This window comes from Strigops habroptila, chromosome 1 (assembly GCF_004027225.2).
Source record: "Strigops habroptila isolate Jane chromosome 1, bStrHab1.2.pri, whole genome shotgun sequence".
Lineage (NCBI taxonomy): Eukaryota > Metazoa > Chordata > Aves > Psittaciformes > Psittacidae > Strigops > Strigops habroptila.
This window is the reverse complement of record NC_044277.2, coordinates 83,883,489-83,896,531: the sequence shown is the minus strand read 5'-3', so window position 1 is coordinate 83,896,531 and position 13,043 is coordinate 83,883,489. Positions and strand designations below refer to the sequence as shown.

Genomic DNA, 13,043 nt, shown 5'->3' with positions numbered 1-13,043 from the left:
TTGCTCCAAGCCCCTGTGTCCAACCTGGCCTTGAACACTGCCAGGGATGGGGCAGCCACAGCTTCTCTGGGCAACCTGTGCCAGGGCCTCACCACCCTCATAGTGAAGAACTTCTTCCTTAGATCTAACCTGAATCTAACACCTAAATGCTATGTGTTTTCTCCCAGAGAAGCTGATAGTTTGTTTGTTTTGGCTATATTCTAACTTCTCTTAAGAGATTTTGCTTTTCCTGCTTGAATACACTAGTGACTGATGCTGGACATATGACACTCAGAAGGATCCTTCAGCTGATCCCACGTGGCTGCTCCCATCTTCTTATCTGGTGTCGTGGTTTAAACCCAGCCGGTAACTCAGAACCACGCAGCTGCTCGCTCACTTCCCCCTTTTTCCCCCCTGCTCCCAAGACATCTGGTTTCTACTAGTCAGAGCAAGGAGGCTCCAGAATAGCCTTTTACTGAGAGAAGAAGGATGAAGTCCAGCCTAATTACCTCCGTAATGGAGCTAGGGCAGTCTGGAACAGAAGTCTATAGTGAGTTGTGGGTGATGGTAGAGGTTGCAGTCTTGGAGTGGAGCCTCAGGATGCCTCTTAAGGCCCTACATTCCTGTTCACTATTTTAAAATACAAAACCTGTGCTTGCCCTTCCTTCAATGCCTGCAAAGCAAAGCACAGCCTGCAGCAGTGATCTCAGGTCATGCTTTTGTGCCACTCCTTTTTTCCTCCGAATATGCAGAGTCACACAAGGCGAGCCAAGCAGCTCCTCACCCGCTGCTTCCCTCACCCCTCCAGGCACGGGTGCTGCTCCCACACGCACCCACCTCTTCCACGTGCTTCATTTTCCCAACTTAGACCTTTTTCTTCTGTTTCTGTAACAAGCTCCACCTTGGCTCTGCAAGAATGACATGGGCTTCAGCCCAGCATGGCGCATGGGCCAGTCTTCCCCACGTGTTTCCTTCAGGGTGGCCTCTGTGCACTGGGAAAACATCACAATAAAAGCTAACCAGCACTGAGCCAGCTTTCTTTATGATAAATAATCAGGTCACGTAAATGGTATTAGACACAATCGGTTGTGTGATCTCTGCAGGCAAGTAGTTCAGTAAGGAAGGAAGACGTCGTAGTGCTATGCTTCATGGTGGAGCCAGAGCTTTGCATGCTCCATGGCCAAATCTTATCGCGTTGGAGATGATCACATTTGCCTCTGGGCACGCAGGCAAGGAGCAGCAGGGCAGGGGCACTGCGGGCAGCTTTGCGAAGCCTGCCTTGCTCCTCTCTACCCTTCCCCCAGGGCTCCCTCCTTCCCTCCCTCCCTTCCTGCAGGTCTGAGGCGAGCCGAGACACGGGCTGGCCTCCGGAGCAGGAACTGGTGCACACCAGCAGAATTCAGCCTCAGGATGTTTCCCTTTGAATAGCCTGACAGCAAAAGCTTTCATCCTGGAGAAGGCTGACTGGCACACACGGGCAGCCCGCCCGTGTCACCAGGATTTGCACACCAGTGGCTAAAACCTGGCTTTGGCTTTAGGTCGAGTGCTTGAGCGGGGTGGAGCTGCCGAGGTGGCCTTCCTCCCTGGCTTCAATCCCTCTGCCCTCAAGGTCTTCCAGGACAGCCCCGGATATACGGGATGTCTTATAACTGAATTGCACCTTGGCAAAGCTGCTTAGTATTCATCCTTTGGGGCCAATTGCTGGCTATCACACAGAGCAAGGGCGATTCATGAGGAAGAAAAGGCATCTTTTTAAGAAATTAAGTGGGTTGGGGTTTCTTTCCCCTCCGAGGAAGCCTGCGAGGCAGAGTGACAAGATGCATGAAGAGAACATTTATACAGACGAGCAGCGTGGCCTATTTAGGAGCAAAGTGAAAGAGCAATTATTCTGCAGCTCCTTTCTGATGGTAACCAAAAATAAAAACCGGCAGGATTCGGCAAAAAGACCACACGCAGCCAAGGAAGCGGCACCGGCAGTGGGGGGGTCATGCTGGCAAAGAGGCTCTGAATGGGAAGCAAATGAAAGCCAAGGCTCCCGCTCATAACATCACCAACCTGGGGCCTGCAGGAGCCTTTTCCATGAGTAAAAGCACTGAAACCCCTCTGCGAGGCAGGCTGGAGGCAGTGTGGAAATTAAGTCATCTACTGGTGCACTCATTTCCCCATCCCGAATGGCTGAGCGCAGCCATGGCCAACCCTGCCCTCTATTTCTGGCCAACCCAGCTCATGCAGCCTACGCTGCACCTCGGACTAAGTGTATGGCAGAGCTGCCTATGTATTCGACAGGCACAACCCATCAGCTCTAAGGAAGAGGCTTGGGAAGCTTTTGCAGAAGCCGCCACCAGCTTACACCAAGAGAGAGCAGCCAGTTTTGTCTGCAAAGCAGCTGTTTCCTCATTCTGTATTTTGTCACTCAAAGGAGCTTTTCTTATTTTGGGTTTTAGAGAGGGGAAGAGGGGACTAAGTTTGGGGAGAGCGTGCTGGATTTGTTACCCACAGCGCAGCCAAAGTGGGTGCACCGACCCTCTCTCGGCAGCTGTGTCTACCCATACAGCAACAAGGGAGAAGGTTCATGTGGTGGGTTTAAGGCAGGGAATTAATTCATTTTGGTGTTTGAAGCACATGCCTCAGATTTCTGAGCAGAAACCTCACTGAGATGAGCAAGAGCAGCTCATGCAGCGCCAAACTACCTGCAGGCTTCAGCACAGGTGGTCCTTCATCCCTCATTACTGCCCTGCTTTCCAGCCACTGCTCCTGTGCTGCTTAAAAACTGACCAGTACCTGTGGACTCCTAAACCCTCAAAAGCAGATTCCCAGGGTACTCTATTAAATAGCCCCCCGAATAGCTTAAAGTTTGCTCTCCTGAAGTCTGGGTAGCAACTCTGCTGTCCTTTTTCCTCGTTACACTGACAACTTTAAACTCAACCATTTCATGATCACTGTGGCCAAGGCAGCCACCTACCATCACATCGCCCAGGAGTTCTTCTCTATTCACAAACAGCAAGTCTAGGAGGGCGGCTTTCCTAGTTGGCTCACTGAGTACCTGTGACAAGAAGTTATCTATCTCCTACAAACTTCAAGAATTTCCAAGACCTTCCTTAAACTTGCACTTAGCATCTAACTCAGGTGCTCTCATCCTCCCCTTTCCTTCCCTGACTTTCCCACTCCCCTGACTGCACTGAGGACGCAGGGATGTATGTATGTGGGTCTGGGAGGTGCACAGAGGACCCAGGACCACCACCACACACACTGCAGCATCACTCCACCCCAGCTGCACCCACCCAGGCAGTGGTCCCAGGGATGGTGCAGGACACTGTGTGCCTTGGGGCACAGAGGGGTCAGCAGAAGGGTCAGCTGCCTTAATTTACATTTATATAAATTAAGAACTTTTATTTTTGCCCACTGCTTCCACTGCAAAGGGCATGCAGCGAGGGCTTCCTCCAGCTACCTGCACCCCGGTGTCCCACTGCCACCCAAGGCACTCACAGCTACCTGTGGCAGCAACACAGAGGTAGAAAATGAGGCTCAAGACATACACAGGTCTGGAGAGGCAGCTGGAGGCCTGCTGGGGTGTGCCAGGCTTTCTCAAATGACACTAAGCTGTCACATCTATGTGTGAGCTACTGAATCGAGCCCTGTCTACAACCATAACAGATACAGCATTAAGTAGGACAGGAGAAGACAGCAGCTCATTAAGGAATTGTCATGACTTTAAAGGGGGATGTCCCACAGATCTTGTTCTGCATGTTTATGGAGGGCACTTGGATCTATCAGTGGTGGGAATGAGAGGCCACCAGCTGGAGTGTGGTCCTGGGGGACATCTAAGACCTGTGGTACTGGCTGGGTTGGGGCAGGAGACAAAGACACATTCCCACCTCACAGGCGTTCACTGGGAGCTGCAAGAGGTACACCAGCAAAAGCCATCCAGCACCTTGAGGGCAGGGCACGGAAGGAGTGAACCATATTTCTTAGCTCGTGATTTTTCTGTGTGTTCATCTGGAAGCTCTTTACAGCTGTGTTCTGTTCTCAGCTGGCACTTCAGCATGAGGACGTAGAATTTTAGAGGAAAGAGGCAGCGCTCTCAGCCTATCTTCAAAACCCAAGTTGTTGGTTTTGTTTTTAACAGAAGAGAGAGCTAAGCCTGTCGAGGAGAGCCTCAACCCCACACACTGATGGTGGTTTCAGAGGTCTTTTGCTCCAAGATGCCCCAAATATCTCAGGGAGGAGACACAGCCAGTTTCCAGGCAGAGGAAGCAGGACAAGGGCACTACAGAGCCACCGAGACCTGTATGTTGTGCAGGGTGAGGTCTCCACTGCTGCTCGTGCCTAAGCCTCATGTTTCCCGGGAGCTGTACCACAGCCAAGTTCAGCTCTGCTTTGTTCTCTGGGGCAGCAGAAAGATCCTGAATACACACGCACTTCCACCTTGCACCATGCCAGTCCAGAGGGCAGCCATCCTCCTGCCACCCACTTAGCTCCAGCGACCACCGAAGTGGCACCTCACCTGCACCTGTGTTTCTACTTCAATCCCATGAGGGACAGAACCCACACCTATGCTCCTATCCAACATCCTATGCCCTGGACAGGGGCAGGCCTTGGCTCCCCGCTATAGATGATGCTCACCACAATCACCAAGGATTGACAAGGCCAATCTGCTTGATGCTCAGAAGAAAATTGTTCCAGAGAGCGAGCTTGTTCCCAATTACATTTTCTGAAATGTAAAGCTGTTTGAGCCAGAAATGACATCATTCTAACATAACATGATACTAAACTAAACAATGCGGAATAAAAATACATAAATGAAATGACAGCTGAGAAAAAGCTTACAGCTGGTGAAAGCCAAAACTCACCAGGACAGAGCGAGATCTTTGTGGATGCACCGGGGCAGACAAACAGTAGAGTACAGCATTCACAAGGGGATGGGACAGAGAGAAACCACAGGAAAATGTCATAACTGGAGAAGAGAAAGTTCTGTCCAACACGCCTGGTGGCAGATCTGGAAGCAGGGATTTGGCAGCTGACCCCATTGCCTCACTGGAAGCGAACAGGTACAAGGAAGAACATGGGAGGTGGTAGCACAGGAGGGCTTGAGGCCAAAGATTAGATGAGAACAGACCCAACTGATGCATGCAATGAAAACTGAGATGAAGGGACAAATGACCTCATCTTTCATTTGGATAATTGTGCCTAGCTGAGGCCAGGTTGCTCCTCCCAGGTGCGATCCATACACCTCACCTGTGAAAGCCCGGCTGGAGCCTCCTCACAGATAAAACAAAGGGCAGGCAAAACCCTGGGTTGGGAACAAGCAGCCCGTAGGCTTGAAACACCTCTGGTAACAGAACGACCTTCAATCGAAATCCATTTGCATTCATATTTGCAAGGCAGCACCACAGGATTATTGCTTTTTGCCTTAAGGAGGGAAAAATGACATTTTAGACCCTAGCTGTCCTGACTGGCAAATGAGTTTCTAGCTAAGACTATGGTATCTGTAAGTTAGAGAAATGTATTTTGCTTTCCTTGATAAGGCCGCGGTGGTCTGGTTCAAAACTTGCCCTCTTTCACCTGTCCCTGCTGCCTCAGGCATGCTATGTAATACCTTATTTTAATAGGTCTCAAATGAGTGGTGAAATTCATAACCACACAGTTTAATGGCTTCCACACTGCTGCAAAAGTACTTGCATAAAAGTGTTTGCTTCACTGGAGAGATACAGCTGGCTCAATCAGCAGTGAGTTGCTTTGGCTTTTCATTTGTTGCATGACAGAAATTAGCATAAGAGTACCTGGGACTGAATTTGAACCTGAACCAGCCTCAAATAAACAATATTTAGTGACTCTAATAGCTACATTAAGTCAGATTCTTTCCATCTCATCTTCCCTCTCCCCAGCTGTGTTTTGCTCTTCAGCTTTGCTGCAATTATCAAGCACTTCAAATGATGTCTTCTGAAAACTGGATGACCTCCATCTCTCTCTATTTGCCACCCGCTGTCCTTTGGCGCATTGCTGATACAGTAAGAAGGAAACCATTACCTACCTGGAAGTAGTTTTCGGACAGCATGCTGCAGAAGGGACCTCACGCAAGATGAAGAGGTGAGCTTTGCAAGACATTGGGCCATGATTGCCAAGGAGCTGGAGAGCAAGGCTGTCTCATGAGGGAGAGCAACCCCGGCCACGCCGCAGCCCCCTATCTGCTGATGGGCACAGGTCCACTGACAGCCCCAGACCTGGTCCAGGCAAGAGCAGCAGGAGAAGGGGTCACCTGTGACATGGGTCTGAGACCCACCTGGGAAGACCCATCCATCGCTTAGCTGGGATGCGGTGCACGGACAGCATTGCTACAGCAGGCACCAAGGCCCCAGCTGCACTGAGCCAGGGCTGCTGGGCGCAGGGCAGGGCAGGTGGGTGCCCCATGGGAGGCCGGGCAGGCTCCATAAGACCTGTGAGTGCTCCCAAGGCCCTGATGATGCCAGCTCTTCCTTTCTGCATTAGCTTCGCCTCGCTTTATTGGAAAAACACCCCGCTGGTGCTCTGCACTGTGGGTCGGTGAAGCATGGCCCCCCACTTGGGGATGCTGCAGACAGCTGCGGTGGCTCCCCCACCATCGCTCCCTCTCCTGCCTTTAAACTCTCACACTTCCTTGTATCAAAGGCACGGCCAGCTGTAAAAATACTATCCTGGCACAGATGAAACAATTACGGCACGATAGGCAGACACCTAAGCAGAGCAAAGCAACACTGTGTGCTGCTCAAAAGAAAGAACGTTCAAAGTGAAATTAATTTCATTTAATTTCATTAAAGAACCAAGGGCGCTTCCCAGCTTTCAAGTGGCAACAGGAGGAGCCTGGCATGGCCCTGGATCAGAGACAGAGACGGGAAGAGCTCGCCGACCAAAGGGAAGCGAGCATATGGAATACGTTACCCACGTCCATCATTGAAGTAAGGAGCTTTAAAGAGTTCAGAAGGAAACTAGATACAATTCCAAACAAAGAAAGGCTGAAAAAGAGGGGGTGAGTGACAGTGGTGGGGGGGAAAGGGCTCACATAGCTTTCCCTCTGCCTGAGGATGCCTCGAGGCCTGAAGTCTTTTGAATATGGAAGTTGTCTAAAACTGGTTAAAGATGTGCACTGAAGAGCTGAAAGGTGAAACTGTAAGGCATTAACCCAGAAGGCTGGGGAGGAAGGGAGAGGGAAGTAAGGGCCCAAGTAAGTGAACTTTCTAGGTGCCCACACTCTGGCTATACATGCCACTGGTACTGTCGGGCTGGCTTGACCTACTCTGTCCCAACCCTCGCTGTACTTGCTTGCAAGGTAACTACTCACAAGGTTTTTGCTTTCAAAATCGAACAAAAAGCAGAAATGATCGAAGTTCAGAAACGAATCTTCTGCAGCACAGACCACCACTGAGCAGCTCTGTTCCACACATGGCTCCTGACCCCAGCGCCCACTCCTCTGCCATTGTGTGCATGTTACGTACCCCCACCCATGCACAAATCAAAACCAGCTTTAAAACTAACTAACTGCAGTGCCTGCCACCTGCCACTGGCCAAGGAGGTGGCATTCCCGTGCCCAAGGGGATCAGAGGTGGTCTGGGAAGAGCAGGGAGGGTCAGGGCAGATCACCAACTAAATGCAGGTTGAGATGCGAGACCTCATCTGCAGCGCTGTATTCAGCTCTGCGGGCTCCAAAACAAGAGTGACATGGACCTGCTTGAGCAAGTCCAGAGGAGGGCCATGAAGATGACTGAGGACTGAAGCACCTCTCCTGTGATGACAGGCTGAGAGTTGGGCTTGTTCAGCCTGAAGAACAGAAGGCTCTGGAAGACCTTATAGCAGCTTCCAGTACCTAAAGGGAGCCTACAAGAAATCTGGAGAGGGACGTTTTACAAGGGTGTGTAGGGATAGGACAAGGGGGAGTGGTTTTAAACTGAAAGAAGGAAGGTTTAGATTAGATATAAAGAAGAAACTCTTTACTGTGAGGGTGCTGAGGCGCTGGCACAGGGTGCCCAGAGAAGCTGTGGCTGCCCCACCCCTGGCAGTGCTCAAGGCCAGGCTGGACACAGGGGCTTGGAGCAACCTGCTCTAGTGGAAGGTGTCCCTGCCCATGGCAGGGGGTTGGAACTGGATGATATTTAAGATCCCTTCTAACCATTCCATTCTATGTAACCTGTAAGCCACAGGATGGTCACTGCTGAAGTGAACTGATTTTGCAACTGCTAAACACCTCCTGCTTCTGCCATCTTTGCCAGCAACGATGGGGCTGTTGGTGCAAATGAAAACACAGGTCACCCCGGTGCCTGAAAAAAACTTCAGAAATTGATCAGCATCCTCTTTCTTTAAAATCCTGCACCAGATTTTGGGCAGCAGCCCCCTTGTCCTTAGCTTGAAGGCAGAGTGCTGATCAGGCACTGGCATTAGGAACCTGCTGGTGACAGATGGCAGTGAAAGTGTTACAGTATTCTCTTCTCCAAGAGCAAAATTTAGGAAAGTGCTGTCGTCAGTCTCTAGCAGCTTGGCTGGACAGCTCTGGCTTGGGCAAAGTGACAGCTCTGTCACGTCTCAGGGTAGCTGCTCTCCAGTGGCGCTGGAGGCATGACAGCCTTTGGGCATCACGCTTTAGTTGCAGAATAGCCAAGCACATTTGTTTTCCTGTCTACCTCTACATTAACATCCCATTCTTTGCCTCCTCCACCGAAGAACATGCTAGAAAAGAGAGATCCTTCCTTAGAAAGGAATTAAATGTGATGGTTTCAAAGTGCAATGTGAAGTCCCAGCCCCCATTTAGATGTCTTTGCAAGGGCAGTTACTGGTACAGGCTTACGCTGAAATAGTTACCCCCTTGCACAGGTTGTTTTGTTTTGCATTAGCAAGTTTCCAGTATTATCGTTTGGGGGTTTGCATATCCTGTATTAAGGCATTTCAAATGGCCCTCCATCATGTGCATGGTTCTAGCATGCACATAAAAGAGGCTTTAAAGGGTTAATCAGGGTTAAAAGCAGGATACATTAAAAAAGGCAAAGAGATAAATTAAAAATGGAAAAAGGAGACAACACTCTAAAGGGCACGTTAGCTACCTGACAACTCTGTGTAACGTAAATATTAGATTTTAAATGTATTCTTATGGCCCGTTCCAAGTCCACATAACCTTATACAGCTTGCTGGAAGCACCCATTTCCTTTGTTACACACCAGATATGGTCAGCTGCACTGTGGTGAAACACAGAGTTCAGCTGGTTTTGTACCAAATAGATGCAGTTGCTTTGTGAGGGTCTTTGCTATGAAATGGATGTGAGCTGCGGTAAGAAATCGAGTGATGTGTGAAAATTGTCTCACCTTAAGCACGCCCCAACCCCTGCTGGTATTTTTCTGGTGCTGGTGTTGCTGTTGCTTTCCCCTCCCCTCCTCATACATTAGTGATCTTTTCATTGGCAATTTTTATTTCAGGTGTTGAGAGAGGCCAGGATTTACACGCTCACTGTGAAATACCTAGAAGTCCTGGTCACCATGCACCTCAGAGCCAATCTGGTCTTTAAGGAGAAATTAAAGTCCTATGGTGTTTTCATCCAGAAGTCTCGCCACTGCTAAGCTGTCCACTCTTTCGCTGGGGCATGTGCATATCCTGCAAAAAAACATTAAACACAAAAAAAAAGGAAAAGAGCATTTTGATAGCAACACAATTACTTTTATATGTTATATTGACTACTCTATCTAAACATGCCATCAGGTTCAAAACTTACTTTCAGTCAAAACAAGAAAATAATCTGAAGCTGTTGAAATTGCCATGGTTTAAACTTTCAAGCTATACATTATGTAAAATAAGACTATTTTACCGTAATATTTCATTATATACAATATTATTTTTTTCTAAGAAGTCCTAACCAGTATTTTGACACCAAACTTCAATGGCAAATAGGTTTTTTAAGCAAAAATCCCCATCTTTCCTTAGTTGCACCAATGAGCATTGGTAGGAGTTAATTCTTAACTTTTTATCAGCCACCAACATCCTGTCTCAGGAAAAAAACATACTTTAGAAGTCAGTAAAGAAATTGCCATTTTAGATCAGAGAGTTCTACAAAGAATGCACTAATGATTGAGATAGAGCTATGCCGTCCTTTTACCAAGTTCAGCACATTTTTTTTCAGCTTGTGCTTTTGTACGCTGTTTTATTGGCCCATTCACACAACAGTGACCCTTTGCACTAGGGAGCATGTGTCGATATTAAAAATAATGGTTTTATTATGTTCCGTCTCTTGGGCAACATGTTCCTGAGCATGAGATAACCCAGATAAATATCTGATCTGTGGACCTTCAGACTAACTAGAGACAGACAAATAAGAGACATTTCATTATCGTGAAAGATAACCAGACTCCCTTAGGAATTATTCCCATTTGCAAAAAAAAGCTGTATGGTCTTCAGAAAGCATTCCTCACTGTAGGAATAGAAGTATCTTGAACCATTTTAATGCTCAGTAGTTCTTAAGACACGGCTTTCATGTGTGCCTGCAATCCTCTGGGTCTTCAATGTTCCCTGTGGACCTGGTCTTTTTAGCTTTAGGTAGTTAATACTTTAGATATGCATTTCTCTAGGTAGTTAATACTTCAGGTATGCATTTAGAGTGGGGTTTTTTTTTTGAGAGACAACAATTAGTATTCTTCATTTGAGAAAATACATAAAACCCTACAGAAACTAACGTTACAAAATTGCAAGTCAAAGAAGTCCTCCAGGTAAGCTTACTTAGATGGTCCGAAGATGCTAAAACCAAATTAAACTGAAGCACCTTCCGCAGTGCCTCAGCAGTTCCCATAAATTCCACTGGTAGAGTTATGCTGCCACCTATTGTGAAGAGGAACTTGGGAGACATTTCATTTTGCTAGGCAACGTGTGCAATAATTAATTACCACTTGTCTTTCTCTTTTTCGTATTAAAAGTACTTTCTTCTGAACTATCTGCCACTGATGGTTGATGGAGACAGGATGCAGGCACGGGCGCATTTTCGGCCTGACCAAATGCAGCTGTTCATACATTCTGATCTCTGATCTGCTCCAAAGTACAGCTTAATTGGGCTCAGGAACATAACTGTCTGCCGCTGTTAGCTCAAGGGCTGGATCAAACCTGAAACCCCGTTTCTCCGTCCCAATTAGCAGCTGAGGCATACAACAGCCACAGCTGGAGCGGCAGCACACTCTCCCTGAAGCAACGCTTTGAGATGTGCTTTTCCTTCCTCCCTTGTTAGAGGAGCACAGGACTGTAGGTTAGTAACCAAGGCAGCACTCCAGCCCCAGTATAAACTCATGGCTATGCACTTAGGACACGTCCTCTTCTTCCTCCCAAGCACAAGTGCAGTCCACGTACCCTTTAGATATGTCGTGCCTGATTCTAGCAGCTGTAGTCACCAGCCAGTAGAGCAGGAAGCACTATTGTTCAAAGCTGCTTTTGTTGTACGTGCTGAATTTAGGCAACCTTATTTCATCAGGAGAGCAGCTGCAGCAGGCTGGGGTCAGCACGCCTCTGGAGACAGCCATGAGCAAAACTGAAACAAATTACAATGGTACTGACATTTGTCATCTCTTGACAGCTAAGGTAGCTTGGCACTGGTTGAGCTTCACAGTACCTATCTGCACCTTTCACTTTCCATCTGCCTTGGCATGACACATAGCCCTCTCTTCCTTCACCTCTCCAGTAGTATCAGCTAAGTCAAAACCTAGGCTTTAGGCCATCACTGCCATCCTAAGGTCGCTTAGCTGGGAACATGAAGACATCTGTTCACTCACAGGCAAGCAGCGTGCATCATCGCACTCCCTTACGCTCTCATCTTTCCAATCCTGTCCATGCTTTCCTCATCCTTCCTTTTTCCTTCCAGCTTTAGGAACCAAATGGTTTGTATGAACAGCAGGCTTCCATCTGCCGCAGCACTGCAGCAGTGCGGTACTCGGGAGTCACTCCTGGACAGCTCAGGTAGCTGCTCAGGCCCACAAGCCAGTGGGATTTTCTCATTTATCTTCAGGGTCTTCAACAGTTTCCAAGTCACTTGGTGGTAAAGAGAATCTCTTGAACTGCAGCTGTAGCTGGACCCCATGGCCTGGGTAGTAGTGGTGCTGCCAAAGAGGACAGCTAAGTGTGGGAGCTGTTAGGTCTCCAGTCAAAGAAGCACCAGCAGGATGAGGTGTTTTATCCCACTTGCTGTGCCAGAGGGTATGCACTTTTAAACTTTTGAATTGATAGATCCAACCAGGATCTATTAAAGTCAGGGTTGCTTGCAGCATGGAGGCAAACAAGACTATCAGCAGCTCGGATTGCACAGTAAGTAGATTGTATTTTCAGGGTAATACAGTAATTCACCAGTTCCTTGGACACGTGTGTATGCTCCCTGGTGTCCAGGTAGGGGACACCAGGCACTTGCAGAAATGGATGCTGTATGACGATGTCTGCGTGACACTGGGGTTCAATACCCCCCCAGTAATTGTGGGAGTTGCCTGAAGAGAAGAGGTTGGGCTCATTGGCAACTCTGAACCCTCCCACCACCTTTGTTGGTTTCTCAGGAAGTGAGAAACTCTGGGGAGTCAGCTGGGATAAAGATTTGGGATAAAGCCCGTGGCCCTCAGCTCTGTAGATAAGCTGCTGCTAAGCAGCAGGAGTTGGCAGCACTGTCTATACAGTAAAGCAAGGTGACAGAGTAGTTAGTGCCCTTCTCTTTCTCAGTACTGCCTGAGCACAGTCGGGTACTACATTCACATCAGACACTTGAGCTGTAACCTGCACACTTCTAAGCTTCTTCCCTACTCCTGGCAACTTCTGTTGTCCCTCCATGTAGTTTAGCTGATAGAAGAAAGATCTCACTTCCCAGTTCCTACATCCCTAGCACATGTTATTTGCACTGCACTCAAGAAAAGTGTGTTTAAACTGGGTTTTAGCCCAAATCCAGGAGCCATCATAATATAAGAAAGGCTTAAAACTGTTCTGAAAGAGGTTAGGTCAAAGTCCTGGGTCTGTCACACAAGGTCATCCTCTTTCTCCCAAGAGATCCATCTAACCATCTTACAGAAGTTTAAATCAAGAGGCAGTGTCCTGACTTC

General features: G+C 48.2%; 1 protein-coding gene across 2 annotated transcripts in view; it reads right to left on the bottom strand.

Annotated features, from left to right (window-relative positions):
• Window positions 1-9,388: 9,388 nt before the first annotated feature.
• Window positions 9,389-13,043, bottom strand: part of ZCCHC2 (zinc finger CCHC-type containing 2) — a 46,078-nt gene continuing 42,423 nt past the window's right edge. For both annotated transcript variants that reach the window (XR_003990525.1, XM_030479177.1), the window contains exon 15: window positions 9,389-9,588. The gene's annotated coding sequence lies outside the window, so the exon portion shown is untranslated. The remainder of the gene's footprint in view (window positions 9,589-13,043) is intronic.